An 18,549-nucleotide genomic window follows, 5' to 3' on the forward strand; every position below is an offset into this window, starting at 1 on the left:
CACCGCGCAGGGCACGTAACACCGCACTCGATATGTGAGAACCCAGCTTGACCTTAACAAACTGCATCGGCCGGGAATCGAACCCGGGCCGCCCGCGTGGCAGGCGAGCATTCTACCACTGAACCACCGATGCCTGTTTGCATGGTTTGACCCGGTTTACCGCGGGCCAAAAGGTCATATGCAATTTGTTGTTAAGCGCTGCAACTCCAAACAGTCAAAATATGTTATTTGTCTTATTGTTGCGGTGACACCTTAGTTCTTTCTCTGACATGTGATGATGACAGGCAATACCACGCTTGAAAGTTCTGTAAGCTCAGAAACATATATGCTATATATGACCATACCTGACGGTAGTTGGAAAAGAACACTACCAAAACTTTTTCTGCACAATCGTAGGTCAAATGAATATAATTTGGAATCCAATAACCCTAACATCTCCCATCCATGACCGTTGCTTCTGAGTTACATACAATGTTGTGTTGCACTCCATACCAGGTGATTAAGGCGTTTGATTTAAAGTCCCATTACACCTAAGCGGCACTTGGTGTTAGCGCCGGTTGCCTTTAGTTGCTGCGAACCAGGCGCGAAACAGGCTGTTCACGAGGATTTGTCCGTGTCGCGTAGCATGATGGGTACAAGTGCACAGCTTAGAGCAGTTGAAGATCTGCTTTGGCTTTCCAAAGAGCACAGGACTTTAAAGCCTCACTTCACTTTGCTCCTCAATCAACTCAATTATGACCCACCGACCTCCGGTAATCAGGGTTAAACCCCTGCACTTAGCATCGGTGGTTCAGTGGCAGAATGCTCGCCTGCCACGCGGACGGCCCAGGTTCGATTCCCGGCCGATGCAGTTTTGATTCAATATAGGCTCTCACAAATCAAGTGCCGTGCATTGTGAAACCGCTGCCCAGCATGGGACACAGCGACTGTCTGATCAACGTCCACACCGACAAACGTGATATAAAATACACAAGGTGGAAAAACCCAGCACCCCTGTGCTAGACAGATTGTGGGTTTGGATTATGTACCCAGCAGTGCAATCCCGTCAGGGACATTTTCGCTTATGTACCCGTAGCGGGCCAAGTTCAGGTGCACATGGGGAGACTGCATCACACTAACGCTCACAAGAAGGCAACCTGCATGGGGCTACTTTCTTGGCCACTTCTTGGGATGCGGGCTCTGAACTGACCGTCAAAAACAACTCTCCATGCACGGCATCCTGAGCATCCATACTAGAGGCGCAACATTCCAAAACGAAAATATCAGCCCGCGGCCCAGCCCGCCCCGCTTAGCTTGTGATCCAGCCGGCCAAAGCTCGCTGTGTTTTAATGCTAGTCCACCATAAGCCCGTGAGTATTCATTTATTGCATGACGCATTTTGTCATCAAGTTGTGTCTCTAGTATGGATACTCAGGGTGCAGTGCATGGAGAGTTGTTTGAGGACGGTCAGTCAGAACCCCAAACGGTAGCCAGGGATGGTGTCTTGTGTATGCAGGCTAAGGGCGAGGTGCATGGAGAGTCGTTTTTGGACGGTCGTTTCACAGCCCGCACCGTGGAGACATATGCGGTGGCCAAGAACGTAAACCGTGGAGACTACTTTCTTGTGAGTGCTAATGTGCGATGCAGTCTCCTCATGTACATCTGAGCTCAGCGCGCTACGGGTACATAAGCAAGAACGTTCATGACGGGATTGCAGTGCTGGGTATATGAGCTAAACCGATAAGTTAAGCACGAGGGTGGTGTGTTTTTCCGCCTTGTGTATTTTATGTGACGTTTGACGGCGCGGACGTTGATCATACAGCCGCTGTGCGCCATGCTGGGCGCCAGTTTCGCCGCGCAGGGCACGTAACACCGCACTCGATCTGTGAGAACCCAGCTTGAACTTAACAAACTGCATCGGCCGGGAATCGAACCCGGGCCGCCCGCGTGGCAGGCGAGCATTCCACCACTGAACCACCGATGCCCGTTTACATGGTTTGACCCGGTTTACCGCGGGCCAAAAGGTCATATGCAATTTATTGTTTAGCGCTGCTACTGCAGACAGTCAAAATATGTGATTTGTCTTATTGTTGCGCTGGCACCTTAGTTCTAACTCTGACATGTGATGATGGCAAGCAATGCCACGCTTAAAAGATCTGTAAGCTCAGAAACATATATGCTGTATATAACCATACCTCACGATAGTTGGGAAAGGACACGGGCAAAACTTTTTTTGCACAATCGTAGGTCAAATGGATATAATTTGGAATACAATAGCCCTAGCATCTCCCATCCATGACCGTTGCTTCTGAGTTACATACAATGTTATGTTGCACTCCATACCAGGTGATCAAGGCGCTTGATTTTAAGTCCCATTACGCCTAAGCAGAGCTTTTGGTTTTAACGCCGCTTGCCTTTGCTTGCTGCGAGCGAGGCGCGAAACAGGCTGCTCACGAGGATTTGTCCGTGGCGCGTAGCGTGATGAAGTCCGCCCATTGCTGACAATCCCACCATGAACGAGTGTTTTCCAGAGACACAAATGCGTAACCGCCTAAACTGGTATTTTCAGGATGCAAGAAATATGGCAAACAACACTGAGTTCGCACTCAAGCATCGTTGCTAGGATCGGTTACAAGTTGTATAAATACAGCAGGGTGGTGAAACGTTACGGATAGTGGGTTGCAAAAGCCTTCCACCTGGTTACTTCGACTGTCACAAGGAATGCATTGCTGCGTGACTAATGTTTTATGCCGATGGTGCCAGAGATGCCATGGACTGCTTATTTCGATGTGCGCTTCGTTCGCTTTGAGTTCCGAGACGCTTCGCTGGCTTATAACAAGTTTGCCTAGCACTTGGAATTGAACGCCATATGCTTCACAGAGCACTGTCACCTTGATATGCATGATTCCCGGAGGCATTCATGTGTTGTTTTTATACATGCCTCCATGAATGACATTCACTGCATTGCCCAGTTCATATGCAACGTTTTTCCATGAATTTCTACGAAGAGAGTTTTGTATTTCACTGGCCAATGTTTAAGAACAAGGATTCTCCGAAAAATATATATTTTTCTTATATGGTCATTTGCTACGCTGAGGTATAGCGTGCATATTGCGTGGGACTGCGAGCACGCACTCGTGGTCTTGTACGCACGGGTGGCGGTTTGTGTAGTCAGATGAACGCAACGCAGCACACAGTTCCTTGGATTGTAAAAATGTGTTCCCCGCAAAGGTATTCAACCTTTCAAACATTTCCCGATATCGCCAGGATGGCAAGTGTGTGGTTGGCGCGAGGCTGCCATGGCAAGGTCTCCTTGCTCAGTTGCCAGCTACGTGTAGAATGTCCGCGGAAAGCGACTCGTGATATTCTGTTTTGTGCGGGAGCTTGTGCTTTATGTTCGAAGCCCACATTTGCCGTCTTTTTTGCGCCTGCTACCGGCACAAGATTAGGCGTTTACGGATTATCAAATCAGCTTGTTGTCTGAAACTTTGTGACGCAGCGTGACGTGGAGCTGGCTAGCTGGCTGACTGGCGGACTTTTTGTTTCCAAAAACAATAGTTAAGGTTTCACTGACCAGCAAAGGGTGGCCTCTACTGTGCTACACTTCGGGAGTCGGTGGGAGCAGCCAAAAGCAACTAAAGTTACGACCAGAGGAGGACCGGGACTCAGGGACGCCCTAACAACTGAACAACTCGTCAGACGCCTTAACAACTCGGCCATGACCGCAAGAAAGGCCTGTGACAGCTTGCACAATCAGACATCCGTCAAGGGCCTGCGGCCAGCATCCGAACAGGCACAGCGTCACCATTGCCTTTCTGGTAGTGGTGTTATATCGATGATTAAAGCTTGCAGGCCCCTTGGATCACACTGGTTTTTCTCCGCACCTTTGCAAGCAAGGGAATGAATCAAGGTGTCATAGCCAATGAAATAGGCTGGCAACTCCATAGAGAAATAGGCTAGACAGTTTCGAGAGTTGCAGTCTCCAATAATTTACTTCAATAGGTCCCACCGGCCCGCGACAAACCGCGTTTAAATATGTCGCGAAGCATCGGTGGTTCAGTGGTAGAATGCTCGACTGCTACGCGGGCGGCCCGGGTTCGGTTCCCGGCCGATGCATTTTCGCGATTTGAACCCTGCTCATTACGGTCAAAAGCGGACCAATAAGCACAAGCTCGATGCCATGCGTCATGGATCACATTGCCACCCGGGCTCCATTTGTCTGCGACTGCTGATAATACCCTGTGTATTTCTGTTGTGTTCTTCATCATCACTTGATCAGTTCGATACGTTTTAATAGTTCAACTGAGTAGGTGGAAAACTAATATAGCTGCAATTTTCCGTCGCCTTCCATGAATCTGGGGCACATAACTACTCTTTAACCGGACAAATCCTGGTGCATAAAACAACGTATCTTAACCAGAGACATCTTCTCAACACATAAGGCTAATTTGCAATGTACCTTAGACTAACTGATAGTCGAATAGCTACTCAGAACACGTAACTACTTGGCGACGGCTCCTTTAGTTTCATTGAGACTATGCCAACGTACCTACATAGGTTGTGCCTCGGTTGTGGTTGGAGGGGGCAAACGCACAGCTTAGAGCAGTTGAAGATTTGCTTTGGCTTTCCGAAGGGAAAAGGGCTTTAAAACCTCACTTCACTTCACTCCTCAATTAACTCAATTATGACCCATCGACCTCCGGTAATCAGGTTTGAACCCCTTCGTTTAGCATCGGTGGTTCAGTGGTAGAATGCTCGCCTGCCACGCGGGCGGCCCGGGTTCGATTCCCGGCCGATGCATTTTTGATTCAAGACAGGTTCTCATAAATGGAATGCCGTGTCACGTTCCGTGCATTGTCAAACTGCCGCCCAGCATGGCACACAGCGACTGTCAGATCAACGTCCACATCGACAAACGTGATATGAAATGTACAAGGTGGTAAAACCTAGCACCCCCGTGCTAGACAGATTGTCGGTTTAGATTATATACCCGGAACTGCAATCCCGCCAGGGACATTCTCGCTTATGTACCCGTAGCGGGCTAAGTTCAGGTGCACATGGGGAGAGTGCATCACACCTTAACGCTCACAAGAAAGCAACCTGCATGGGGTGCGGGTTGCTTGGAATGGTTGCGGGTTGCAAGAAATGGCCACCGCATGGGGTGCGGGCTTCGAACCGACCGTCTAAAAACAGCTCTTCACGCACGGGCCCCTGAGCCTGCATACACAAAACATCATCCCTAGTTACCGTTTAGGGTTCTGAACCGACCATCCGAAAACAACTCCCCATGCACGGCATCCTGAGCATCAGAGGCGCAACATTCAAAAACGAAAATATCAGCCCGCAGCCCAGCCCGCCCCGCCTACCTTGTGATACAGCCGGCAAAGCCCGCCTAGCTTGTGATCCAGCCGGCCAAAGATCGCTATGTTCTAATGCCGATCCACCATAAGCCCGTGAGTATTCATTTATTGCATGACGCATGTTGTCATCAAGTTGTGTCTCTAGTATGGATACTCAGGGTGCAGTGCATGGAGAGTTGTTTGAGGACGGTCAGTCAGAACCCCAAACGGTAATCAGGGGTGGTGTCTTGTGTATGCAGGCTAAGGGCGAGGTGCATGGAGAGTCGTTTTTGGACGGTCGTTTCACAGCCCGCACCGTGGAGACATATGCGGTGGCCAAGAACGTAAACCGTGGAGACTACTTTCTTGTGAGTGCTAATGTGCGATGCAGTCTCCTCATGTACATCTGAGCTCAGCGCGCTACGGGTACATAAGCAAAAACGTTCATGACGGGATTGCAGTGCTGGGTATATGAGCTAAACCGATAAGTTAAGCACGAGGGTGGTGTGTTTTTCCGCCTGGTGTATTTTATGTGACGTTTGACGGCGCGGACGTTGGTCATACAGCCGCTGTGCGCCATGCTGGGCGCCAGTTTCACCGCGCAGGGCACGTAACACCGAACTCGATCTGTGAGAACCCAGCTTGAACTTAAGAAACTGCATCGGCCGGGAATCGAACCCGGGCCGCCCGCGTGGCAGGCGAGCATTCTACCACTGAACCACCGATGCCCGTTTACATGGTTTGACCCGGTTTACCGCGGGCCAAAAGGTCATATGCAATTTATTGTTAAGCGCTGCAACTCCAAACAGTCAAAATATGTTATTTGTCTTATTGTTGTGGTGACACCTTAGTTTTTACTCTGACATGTGATGATGACAGGCAATACCACGCTTAAAAGTTATGTAAGCTCAGAAACATATATGCTATATATGACCGTACCTGACGGTAGTTGGAAAGGAGCACGACCAAAACTTTTTGTGCACGATCGTAGGTCAAATGAATATAATTTGGAATCCAATAACCCTAACGTCTCCCATCCATGACCGTTGCTTCTGAGTTACATACAATGTTGTGTTGCACTCCAGACCAGGTGATTAAGGCGTTTGATTTAAAGTCCCATTACACCTACGCAGCACTTGGTTTTAGCGCCGGTTGCCTTTAATTGCTGCGAACCAGGCGCGAAACAGGCTGTTCACGAGGATTTGTCCGTGTCGCGTAGCATGATGGGTACAAGTGCACAGCTTAGAGCAGTTGAAGATCTGCTTTGGCTTTCCAAAGAGAACAGGACTTTAAAGCCTCACTTCACTTTGCTCCTCAATCAACTCAATTATGACCCACCGACCTCCGGTAATCAGGGTTAAACCCCTACACTTAGCATCGGTGGTTCAGTGGTAGAATGCTCGCCTGCCACGCGGGCGGCCCGGGTTCGATTCCCGGCCGATGCATTTTGGATATCACGAAGCTCCAGCCAGGCTAAGAAAATAAACGTCGTGTTGTGCAGCCAGCCAAAAAAAAAAAACATCATCGCGTGCGTTGAAAACCAACGTCAAATGTTACGGGGTATAAGCAGAAGAACCTGCATACACAAGCAGCATCCCTGGTTACCGTTTCGGGTTCTGAACCGACCATCCGAAAACAGCTCTCCATTCACGGCATCCTGAGCATCCATACTCGAGACGCGACATTCCAAAACGAAAATATCAACCCGCAGCCCAGCCCTCCCCGCCAACGTGCAGCCCGATATGCTGGTCTAGGACTTCGAAATACTGGGGAGCCCAGAGCCATAGCCAAACATTCGACGATACAGAGCCGGGAGGAAGAACGTAACACGCAGTATAACACCTAGTTTGCCCCGAATCCGCACGGAGTCGAGCAGACGGCGATTCAGATGTGGTTTTGCAGCTACATTTAATTCATTACCGGATGAGACTAGATCCTGCCCACTGCAGGCCTTTAATAGGAAACGATAATAACATCTCGGCCAGATTTTGTATGATTCTTATGCGTCGACCCAAAATGTACATATTGGTGCTTCCCCATACAGGGCGTACTGATGTTCGTGTGAGTGTTTTGAATAGTTTTGTGCGGCGATCCTTTTGTAGGATATTGGCTGGAGCTCGAAAATACCCTTACATTTGAATGAGCAAGTGCACGATATAACACAATGCAACGGGGACGATCAGCCTTCCGCATGCCCTTTCCCTCCCCCATGTGTTGCTTGCTGTGCATTTACATGGCCTGTTCTGAAGTTCATTTATGGTAAAATAGGTCCGGGAGCGTTCGTGGCCGAGTGGTTAAGGCGTCTGACTCGAAATCAGATTCCCTATGGGAGCGTAGGTTCGAGTCCTACCGGCCGCGATATGTGCGATTTTACCCCGCACGTCCTCCACCCCTTCGGGCGAGACCGTGTGGACGCGATGGTCGGTCCCATGGTACATGCCATGGCACGTGTTGCTATTGCTACCATTTGCAGTATTGCGAAAATGACTGACCTTTGAAAACAGAATTTCGACAGGTACGCATAGTTACCACTCACTATGGAGCCTCCTCCGCCCCGCCCCGCCTTGTTGAAATAGAAGACATGCTGAAGACATGACTGCCTCACGATCCATTGGCTAGATGTCGTTATATACGGATTGGATTTGTGATAGGATAGCTGCACAGTATTTGGGAAACGCGCTACGTAAACAAGCATTTCATGAAACTTTGTGTTGGTGTTTTGTGTGAACCCGCTCGTGATGCAGTCTCCAGATGCTGTCGGCTTAGCCTTTAGTTTATCTTTATCCTCCATCTTGTTTCATCCTGCATCCTCGCAACAGCCCGCTTGTCCGGGACAGGCTGCATGCGTTAGCCATGAGTGTGCCGAGAGGCCCCGTGGGAAGGGAGTTCCTGACCGGGTACGCAGCGCGCATGCGCGGCTTAAAGCTCGTCGGATGGACCCCCAGGCGTATGCAAGTCTGCACCACCGTTATCCATTTTCCTTCACCCTATAGCCCTACAATGATCAGTTCTGTCAAAAGGGTTCTAATCCAAAACACCAAAAACCGATCGACCTCCGGTAATCAGGTTAAATCCGGTTCATGTAGCATCGGTGGTTCAGTGGTAGAATGCTCGCCTGCCACGCGGGCGGCCCGGGTTCGATTCCCGGCCGATGCATTTTGGATATCACGTAGCTCCAGCCAGGCTAAGAAAATAAGCGTCGTGTTGTGCAGCCAGCCAAAAAAAGACCACCGTCGCGTGCGTTGAAAACCAACGTCAAATGTTACGTGGTATAAGCAGAAGAACCTGCATACACAAGCAGCATCCCTGGTTACCGTTTCGGGTTCTGAACCGACCATCCGAAAACAGCTCTCCATGCACGGTATCCTGAGCATCCATACTAGAGGCGCAACATTCCAAACGAAGATATCAGCCCGCAGCCCAGCCCGCCCCGCCATCGTGCAGCCCGATATGCTGGCCTAGGCCTTTGAACAACTGGTGAGCCCAGAGCCACAGCCAAACAATCGACGGTACAGAGCCGGGAGAAAGAACGTAACACGCAGTATAACACCTAGTTTGCCCCGAACCCGCACGGAGTCGAGCAGGCGGCGATTCTGGTGTGGTTTTGCAGCTACATTTAATTCATTACCGGATGAGACTAGATGTTGCCCACTGCAGGCCTTTAATAGGAAACGTTAATAACATCTCGTCCAAATTTTGTATAGTTGTTATGCGTCGACCCAAAATATACATATTGGTGCTCCCCCATACAGGGCGTACTAATGTTCGTGTGACTGTTTTGAATAGTTTTGTGCGGCGATCCTTTTGTAGGATATTGGCTAGAGCTCGAAAATACCCATAAATTTGGATGAGCAAGTGCACGATATAACACAATGCAACGGGGGCGACCAGCCTTCCACATGCTCTCCCCTTCCCCCATGTGTTGCTTGCTGTGCATTTACATGGCCTGTTCTGAAGTTCATTTATGATGAGACGGGTCCGGGAGCGGTCGTGGCCGGGTGGTTAAGGCGTCTGACCCGAAATCAGATTCCCTCTGGGAACGTAGGTTCGAGTCCTACCGGCCGCGATATGTGCGATTTTACCCCGCACATCCTCCAACCCTTCGGGCGAGACAGTGTGGACGCGATGGTCGGTCCCATGGTGCGTGCCATGGCACGTGTTGCTGTTGCTACCATTTGCACCATTGCTAAAATGACTGACCTTTGAAAGCAGAATTTCGACAGGTACGCATAGTTAGCACTCACTATGGAGCCTCCTCCGCCCCCCCCCCCCCCCCCCCTCCTGTTGAAATGGAAGACATGTTGTGGTACAGTCCCACGTAGAGTCGATTGGTTGGAGTCGTTGTATACGGATTGGATTTGTGATAGGATAGCTGCACAGTATTTTTGAAACGTGCTATGTAAACAATCAGTTCATGAAACTTTGTGTTGGTGTTTTGTGTGAACCCGCCCGTGATGCAGTCTCCAGATGCTGTCGGCTTATCTCTTAGTGCCTGTAAGCGGTGCGGTGATTGGAGGCTAGGATCTTGTGCGCACCGAACGTGTTACACCAGATGTAAAACGTTCGTAAATGTCCCTTGTGCAGCGTTTCATATGCTTTCACTGCGTTCTGTCGTGGCGTCCTTTGACGTGCAGCGCAATGTGTAGGACACGAAGTGGAAAATGCATGGGCTGGGAATGGAACCCGGGCCGCCCGCGTGACAGGCGAGCATTCTACCACTGAACCACCGATGCCAATTGGAGTGTTTAAAACCTGATTACTGGAGATCGATGGGTTATTGTTTATTAAAACATGATTGAATTGGTTGAGAAGTTTTTCTTCTGAGCTGTTTCCTCTCCGGATAGGCAAAGCTAATGTTCAAATACTCTAAGCCGTGAATATTTCCCCCTCCCGCGCCCTCTCCGGCGCAACCCATGTAGGTTTGTTGTCATGGTCCGACTGAAGCTAAAAGACCCTGCGCGAAATAGTTTAGGCTATCAATAGGTATTGGACTACCATTTAAAATGATGGACATTGCAGGTAAGACATGAATGCTGAAGAGACGGAGATGTACCTCCTAAAAATATGTTTTGTTGGACGTAGTTGAGGCCGAGTGTTGAGATCGTCTTCTGTGAAGGCCGATCCGTAGGTGACTTGGGGTAGTCTTGGTGACTTGCATTCAGTTGTGTACGGTGCAGGATATGCAATGTAGTCCAAAAAAGGTACGAGAGATAGTGAAATAGTAATTGATTATCTGCATGGACATGATGTACACGCACGCGCGGACGCACGCACGCACACAAACACACAGGCACACACACGCGCTCATAGCCCATAGCCAATAGCCGTAGCCGTAGCTATAGCCATGACCGAAGCCATACCCCCACACACACATAACACATCACATCATCGGTGTTGGTTGACATGAAATATTTACTGGGACCTCATGTTGCACGTGGTGTTTTATCTTCCACCAGCATCTCTACTTTTCCTCTTCGATCATCATCATACCTTACATTGGCCTTGGCTTACTTTACGCTGTGAAATGGTGACGCGGCTGTGTTATAGGAATGAATCACAACCTGGCCAGGCTGCTGTACACATGGTGGGACCGTCTGTTTTCTTAGTCTAAGTGAAACCGCATGAATTTCAAAATGCATGGGGACTGCTGTTTGAACGTCGGAAATACCAACTGATGCCAAAAAGCCAGAATCTGGAGATCCTTCCACTTATACTACGCATCACTTGGCGTTCGTGCATCAAACATCACTACGCGATGGTGTTTGTCTTCTACACAACGCGAGGCTCATTTTCGTAACTTAATGGAAGCTACATGAAAGTCAAGATGCATCGCTTGCCACGCTTAAAAGTTCTGTAAGCGCAGAAACATACATGCTGTATATGACCATACCTGAGGATAGTTGGAAAAGAACGCGGCCAAAATTTGTTTGCGCAATCGTAGGTCAAATGGATGTAATTTTGAATCCAAGAGCCCTATCATCTCCCATCCACGACCGTTGCTTCTGAGTTACATACAATGTTGTGTTGCACTCCATACCAGGTGATTAAGGCGTTTGATTTAAAGTCCCATAAAACCTAAGCAGCACTTGGTTTTACCGCTAGTTGCCTTTAGTTGTTGCGAGCGAGGCGCGAAACAGGCTGTTCACGAGGATTTGTCACTACCGCGTGGCATGATGGGGACAAGCGAACAGCTTAGAGCAGTTTAAGATTTGCTTTGGCTTTCCGAAGAGAAAAGGATTTTAAAGCCTCACTTCACTTCGCTCCTCAATCAACTTAATTATGACCCACCGACCTTCGGTAATCGGGTTTAAACCCCTCACTTAGCATCGGTGGTTCAGTGGTAGAATGCTCGCCTGCCACGCGGGCGGCCCGGGTTCGATTCCCGGCCGATGCAGTTTTGATTCAAGATAGGTTCTCATAAATGGAATGCCGTGTCACGTGCCGTGCATTGTGAAACTGCCGCCTAGCATGGGACACAGCGACTGTCTGATGAACGTCCACACCGACAAACGTGATATGAAATGCACAGGTGGAAAAACCCAACACCCCTGAGCTAAACAGGTGATCGGTTTACATTATATACCCAGCACTACAATCCCGTCAGGGACATTCTCGCGTATGTGCCTGTAGCGGGCCAAGTTCAGGTGCACACGGGGAGACTGTATCACACTTCAACGCTCACAAGAAAGCAACCTGCATGGGGTTACTTTCTTGGCCACTGCTTGGGATGCGGGCTCTGAACCGACCGTCCGAAAACAACTCCCCATGCGCGGCATCCTGAGCATCCTTACTAGAGGCGCAACATTCCAAAACGAAAATATCAGCCCGCAGCCCAGCCCGCCGCGCTTAGCTTGTGATCCAGCCGGCCAAAGCTCGCTTTGTTTTAATGCTGGTCCACCATAAGCCCGTAAGTATTCATTTATTGCATGACGCATTTTGTCATCAAGTTGTGTCTCTAGTATGGACACTCAGGGTGCAGTGCATGGAGAGTTGTTTGAGGACGGTCAGTCAGAACCCCAAACGGTAGCCAGGGGTGGTGTCTTGTGTATGCAGGCTAAGGGCGAGGTGCATGGAGAGTGGTTTTTGGACGGTCGTTTCACAGCCCGCACCGTGGAGACATATGCGGTGGCCAAGAAAGTAAACCGTGGAGACTGCTTTCTTGTCAGTGCTTATGTGGAATGCAGTCTCCTCATGTACACCTGAGCTCAGCGCGCTACGGGTGCATGAGCAAGAAAGTTGATGAAGGGATTACAGTGCTGGGTATATAATCTAAACCGATCAGTTTAGCACGAGGGTGGTGTGTTTTTCCGCCTGGTGTATTTCATGTGACGTTTGATGGCGCGGACTTTGATCAGACAGCCGCTGTGCGCTAGCTTCACCGTGCAGGGCACGTAACACTGCATTCGATTTGTGAGAACCCAGCTCCAACGTAACAAACTGCATCGGCCGGGAATCGAACCCGGGCCGCCCGCGTGGCAGGCGAGCATTCTACCACTGAACCACCGATGCTGAGTGAAGGGGTTTAAACGTGATTACCGGAGGTCGGTAGGTCATAATTGAATTGATTGGGGAGAAATGAGGCTGTAAGTCCTTTTCTCTAAGGAAATACAAATATAATGTCCAATTGCTATAAGTTGCGCGCTAGTCCTCCTTCTGACCCGCCCCCCCCCCCCCCCCCCATGGCACAACCCATGTAGATATGTTGTTTTGGTCTGAATGAAACTAAAGGAGCCGTCGCCGAATACTTACGTGTTCCGAATAGCTGTTTGACTATCAGTCAGATGTCTGATAATGTCAAATGTCAGTCTAGTGGGCATTGTAGATAAGACCTGAATGTTGAGAAGATGTTGCTTGTTAATATCTGTTTTTTATGTGTCCGGAGGTCTACGGTTAAAAAGTAGTGATATGGCCCAAAATACACGGAATTTGGCGAAATACGCGCAGCTATATTCATGGCATAGAAGATGTATAATACAGCTCCTGTTAACAATCGATTCGAAAAGAGCAACAGAAACTACCCATACAGCAAGCCTTAGAGTAATAAAACAGATGGGCTCTGATCTTGGTCTGACCTTCAAAACTGACCTTAGGCCAATGTAATTTATTTATTCAATTGTTGCGTTGACTAATGCAGTATCTCAGACATGTATGGTCTCGTGTTACACTCCTTTGTTGCATCATGCTGAACGATTCCCTAGAAATTGACTACTTCGCAGAATCTATTGCCTGAACTTGACCTGCCGTGGGTGAGCGATTTTAGAAGGTACATCTAAATTTTTGAGTCCAAAACCAAACGATAAGCTATTAAATTGTCCACAATTATGCAAAATTTCGCGCGGCTGCGCCGCACCGCACCGCACCGACGTTCGGAAACCATTCTGCAAAAAACATCGGGGGGCGGTGCGGGGGGTCACTTTGACCTCCCTCACACGAGCGCGTGCTAAAAAAGAAAACCTTTGAAGTTTTCTTTGTTCTGGTAAGTTCATGTTCAATTGCATTCATTCGTAAGGTGGACTGTCACTGTTCTTTTCCGAATTAGGGCGATTTATATATTTTTTTGTGATGCCGTACGTGGCGCGGCGACCGGAGTTAGTTTCCTGTTCGGGCTGACTTGTGATGCAGTCTCTCTAGTCGTGTGTGTTCGGGGCCGCCACGGTTACATAATGCGGCGCAGTTGCGTTGTGGGATTGCCGCGGTTGATGTAGAACACATGCTGATAGCTTGTCGTGCACAGGGACGTTTGACCGTAACTCTGCATGTACTTAAGCTTACCTTCGTAGACTTTGATGTCCAGCAAGTGGGGAAATCATAACATCGGCGTTGATTGATATGGAATATTTACTGGGAGCCTATGTCGCATGTGGTGTCTGATCTTCCACAAAGATCTCGACATTTTCTCATCGATCATCATCATGTGTCATATTGGCCGACCTTGACGTACCACACGCTGTCAGATGGCAGCGTCGCTGCATTGAAAAAGGAATAATAACCTGGCTAGGTTGCAGCACACATCCAACAATTTTCCATTATCTGAATGTAAGTGAAGGTGCGCTAATTCCTAGATGCTTCGAATCTGCTGCTTAAACGCCAGAACTACGAACTTGCCAAAAAACCAGAACCTCGAGCTCCTTCTGCTTATACTACGTTTCACTTGGCATCGGTTATCAACATCAGCACGCAACGATGTTTGTGTGTGTTGATTGGTCCGCTCCGAGTGTTAGAAGCAGCGCTCAACCCGCGAAAATGCATCGGCCGGGAATCGAACCCGGGCCGCCCGGACTACACTGGAATATAATGTATGCGGAAGCGCTGTACATTGACCAGATACCGGCTAAGCACAGAGGGTTCCCGCGGAGGCAGCAGTCTGATCTTCACCCACAATATACTGAGTTTACGAGTGGTGTTTTCCCGTCCTTTGTACACGCCGTTGAGAATACAAGGGAGGCGTGCTCTGGTCTCACAGCGACTCACGCTCCTGAGCTTGATTAAGTTCGTCCCTGGGTAAATCTTCTGCTGAGGAACGCTTGTACGAAATATGACAGTGCTCATTTCTCATGGCGTTTTGTTTCAACTGGTTCCCTTACCAACCTGTCGTCGGTTGATGCGTGAGCAGAAGTATCCGCCAGAAATTTTAAACAACACATGATATCTTAAAACTGACAAAATGGCCTCGAACAAACACAACTGGAGAGACTGCATAACACTTCAGGCCAAACAGAAAACTAACTCCCACTGCCTTGTCACGTGCGCCAATAGAAAATCCATACCCAATTCGCCCTAATTCTGAAAACATCAATGAACGTTCACTTTACGAATTAATGCAATTGAACATGAACTTACCAGAACAAAGAGAACTGTTCAGAAGTTTTTTTTCTTAACATTGTAGTGTTTTCTTTCATGTTTTTTCACTTTGCTAAGAATATATATGCGCGCACACACACACACACACACACACACACACACACACACACACACACACACACGCACGCACGCACGCACGCACGCACGCACGCACGCACGCACGCACGCACGCACGCACGCACGCACGCACGCACACACACACACACACACGCACGCACGCACGCACGCACGCACGCGCACACACACACACACACACACACACACACACACACACACACACACACACACACACACACACACACACACACACACACACACACACACACAAAGACATTAACACTCGACCTCAGCTGTCTACGTCCAACAAAACATGCTTTTTAGGAGGCAAATCTTGATCTCTCCAGCATTAATGGTTTACCTGCAATGTCCACTATTTTAAATTGTAGTCCAATGCCTATTGAGAGCCTGCATGCTGCCAATAAACTGAGAGAGATAAAACCCAGGTTGGGACCATGGGCGTCCAGCTGTCGTAAGGTGAGGCGGGAGGAAGTGACGCTATGCCGCCTGAGAATAGGACACACATACGCAACTCACCGATACCTGTTATGCGGGGAGGACCAACCGCGGTGTCCTCGCTGCGCTGATCGTTACACCGTACATGTCTTGATAGATTGCGCCCACCTCGCCTCGGAACGTATGCGCCATTTTGGATCTGGGTCCTTGCGTCAAACGCTCTGTGGTATGTTAGGGGACGACTCTAGCTCAGTACATGACGGTCACATTTTTAGTTATCTTGAAAACATACAGTACCATGCCATATATCGAACGAAACCTTATGTCCCCGCTTTTTCAGGCAACTGTTAGACAAAAAGTAGGTTATGGGCGCCATATGACCAACGTAGTCGGTGCGCTGCAAAGCCCAAATCATCAGCATCATCTGTTGAGAGCCAACATTATTTATAGATTATAGCGACGGCTCTTTTAGCTTCCTTCAAACCATGACAACAAACCTACATGGGTCGCGCCAGCAGGGGCGCGGGAGGGGGAAAAGTTCACAGCTTAGAGTATTTGAACATTAGCTTTGTCTATCTGGAGAGGAAACAACGTAGAACAATAACTTCTCCTCGACCAGGTCAATTGTGTCTAAATAAAAAACAACCCTTCGACCTCCCGGCACCCGCCCCTCTTATCCTCCATCTTGCTTCATCCTGCATCCTCGCGACAGCCCGCTTGTCCGGGAAAGGCTGCATGCGTTAGCCATGAGTGTGCCGAGAGCCCCGTGGGGAGGGGGACGCTGACCGGGTACGCAGCGCGCATGCGCGGGTTAAAGCTCGTCGGTTGGTCCCCCAGGCGTATGCAAGTCTGCACCACCGTTATCCATTTTCCTTCATCCCATAACCCTAAAATGATTAGTTCTGTCGAAAGGGCTCTAATCCAAAACACCAAAAACCGATCGACCTCCGGTAATCAGGTTAAATCCGGTTCATGTAGCATCGGTGGTTCAGTGGTAGAATGCTCGCCTGCCACGCGGGCGGCCCGGGTTCGATTCCCGGCCGATGCATTTTGGATATCACGTAGCTCCAGCCAGGCTATGAAAATAAACGTCGTGTTGTGCAGCCAGAAAAAAAAACACCATCGCGTGCGTTGAAAACCAACGTTAAATGTTACGTGGTATAAGCAGAAGAACCTGCATACATAAGGACCATCACTGGTTACCGTTTCGGGTTCTGAACCGACCGTCCGAAAACAGCTCCATGCACGGCATCCTGAGTATCCTCACTAAAGACGCGACATTCCAAAACGAAAATATCAGCCCGCAGCCCAGCCCTCCCCACCAACGTGCAGCCCGATATGCTGGCCTAGGACTTTGGGCAACTGGTGAGCCCAGGGCCATAGCCAAACAATCGACGATACAGAGCCGGGAGAAAGAACGTAACACGCAGTATAACACCTAGTTTGCCCTGAATCCGCACGGAGTCGAGCAGACGGCGGTTCAGATGGGGTTTTGCAGCTACATTTAATTCACTACCAGATGAGACTAGATGTTGCCCACTGCAGGCCTTTAAAAGGAAACGTTAATAACATCTCAATAACAATAACAAACTTTGTATGATACTTATATGTTAACGCAAGATGTACATATAGGTGTTCTCCCATGCCGGGCGTACTTATGTTTGTGTGTGTTTGGAATATTTTTGTGCGGCGACCCTTTTGCAGGATGTTGGGTAGAGCTCGAGAATACCCATATATTTGGATGAGCAAGTGCACAATATAACACAATGCAACGGGGGCGATCAGCGCTCCACATGCCCTCCCCCTCCCCCTCCCCCTCCCCCATCTGTTTGACTTGCTGTGCATTTAGATAACCTGTTCTCAAGTTCATTTATGGTAAAATGGGTCCGGGAGCGGTCGTGGCCGAGTGGTTAAGGCGTCTGACTCGAAATCAGATTCCCTCTGGGAGCGTAGGTTCGAGTCCTACCGGCCGCGATATGTGCGATTTTACCCCGCACGTCCTCCACCCTTTCGGGCGAGACCGACCGAGACAGGTGGCGTGAAGGCTGAGACCGAGACCGTGTGGGCGCGATGGTCGGTCCCATGGTATATGCCACGTGTAATAACACCATCGCTAAGATGACTGACCTTTGAAAACAGAATTTCGACGGGTACGCATAGGTGGCACTTACTATGGAGCCTCCTCCGCCCCCCCCCCCCCCCCCCCGCCTTGTTGAAATGGAGGACATGCTGTGGTACAGCCCCACGGTCTAGGTGTCAATTGGCTATACGGATTGGTGTGTGATAGGATGGCTGCCCGATGTTTTGGAAACGCGCTATGTAACTTGTGACTTGGGGTAGTCTTCGTTACTTGAATTCAGTTGTGTACAATACAGGATATGTAATGTAGTCTGAAAAAGGTACGAGAGATAATGAAATAGTGATTGATAATCTACAGGGATATGATGTACACGCACGCGCGGACGGACGCACGCACACAAACACACAGGCACACACACACACGCTCATAGCCCATAGCCAATAGCCATAGCCGTAGCTATAGCCGTGGCCGAAGCCATACCCCCCACACACACATAACACATCACATCATCGGTGTTGGTTGACATGGGATATTTACTGGGAGCTCATGTTGCACGTGGTGTCCTATCTTCCACAAGCATCTCGAATTTTCCTCTTCGATCATCATCACGCCTTACATTGGCCTTGGCGTACTTTACGCTGTGAAATGGTGACGCGGCTGTGTTAAAGGAATGAATTACAACCCGGCCAGGTTGCTGTACACATGGTGGGACCGTCTGTTTTCTTAGTCTAAGTGAAACCGCATGAATTTCAAAATGCATGGGGACTGCTGTTTGAA

At 49.3% G+C, this 18,549-nt stretch overlaps 7 non-coding genes across 7 annotated transcripts; 4 read left to right on the forward strand and 3 right to left on the reverse strand.

The window, feature by feature from the left end:
* Nucleotides 1–62: 62 nt before the first annotated feature.
* TRNAG-GCC (transfer RNA glycine (anticodon GCC)) lies at nt 63–133 on the reverse strand. Its single transcript has one exon. It is a non-coding gene; the product is annotated as a tRNA-Gly (tRNA).
* A 3,891-nt stretch (nt 134–4,024) lies between these two features.
* TRNAS-GCU (transfer RNA serine (anticodon GCU)) lies at nt 4,025–4,095 on the forward strand. Its single transcript has one exon. It is a non-coding gene; the product is annotated as a tRNA-Ser (tRNA).
* A 1,880-nt stretch (nt 4,096–5,975) lies between these two features.
* Nucleotides 5,976–6,046, reverse strand: TRNAG-GCC (transfer RNA glycine (anticodon GCC)). The gene has a single exon. It is a non-coding gene; the product is annotated as a tRNA-Gly (tRNA).
* Nucleotides 6,047–7,594: 1,548 nt separating this feature from the next.
* TRNAS-CGA (transfer RNA serine (anticodon CGA)) lies at nt 7,595–7,676 on the forward strand. The gene has a single exon. It is a non-coding gene; the product is annotated as a tRNA-Ser (tRNA).
* A 1,626-nt stretch (nt 7,677–9,302) lies between these two features.
* On the forward strand, nt 9,303–9,384 carry TRNAS-CGA (transfer RNA serine (anticodon CGA)). The gene has a single exon. It is a non-coding gene; the product is annotated as a tRNA-Ser (tRNA).
* A 3,372-nt stretch (nt 9,385–12,756) lies between these two features.
* Nucleotides 12,757–12,827, reverse strand: TRNAG-GCC (transfer RNA glycine (anticodon GCC)). The gene has a single exon. It is a non-coding gene; the product is annotated as a tRNA-Gly (tRNA).
* A 4,757-nt stretch (nt 12,828–17,584) lies between these two features.
* On the forward strand, nt 17,585–17,666 carry TRNAS-CGA (transfer RNA serine (anticodon CGA)). The gene has a single exon. It is a non-coding gene; the product is annotated as a tRNA-Ser (tRNA).
* The last annotated feature ends 883 nt before the right edge of the window (nt 17,667–18,549 follow it).

This window comes from Pollicipes pollicipes, unplaced genomic scaffold (assembly GCF_011947565.3).
Source record: "Pollicipes pollicipes isolate AB1234 unplaced genomic scaffold, Ppol_2.1 Scaffold_6052;HRSCAF=7182_pilon_pilon_pilon, whole genome shotgun sequence".
NCBI classification, from domain to species: domain Eukaryota; kingdom Metazoa; phylum Arthropoda; class Thecostraca; order Pollicipedomorpha; family Pollicipedidae; genus Pollicipes; species Pollicipes pollicipes.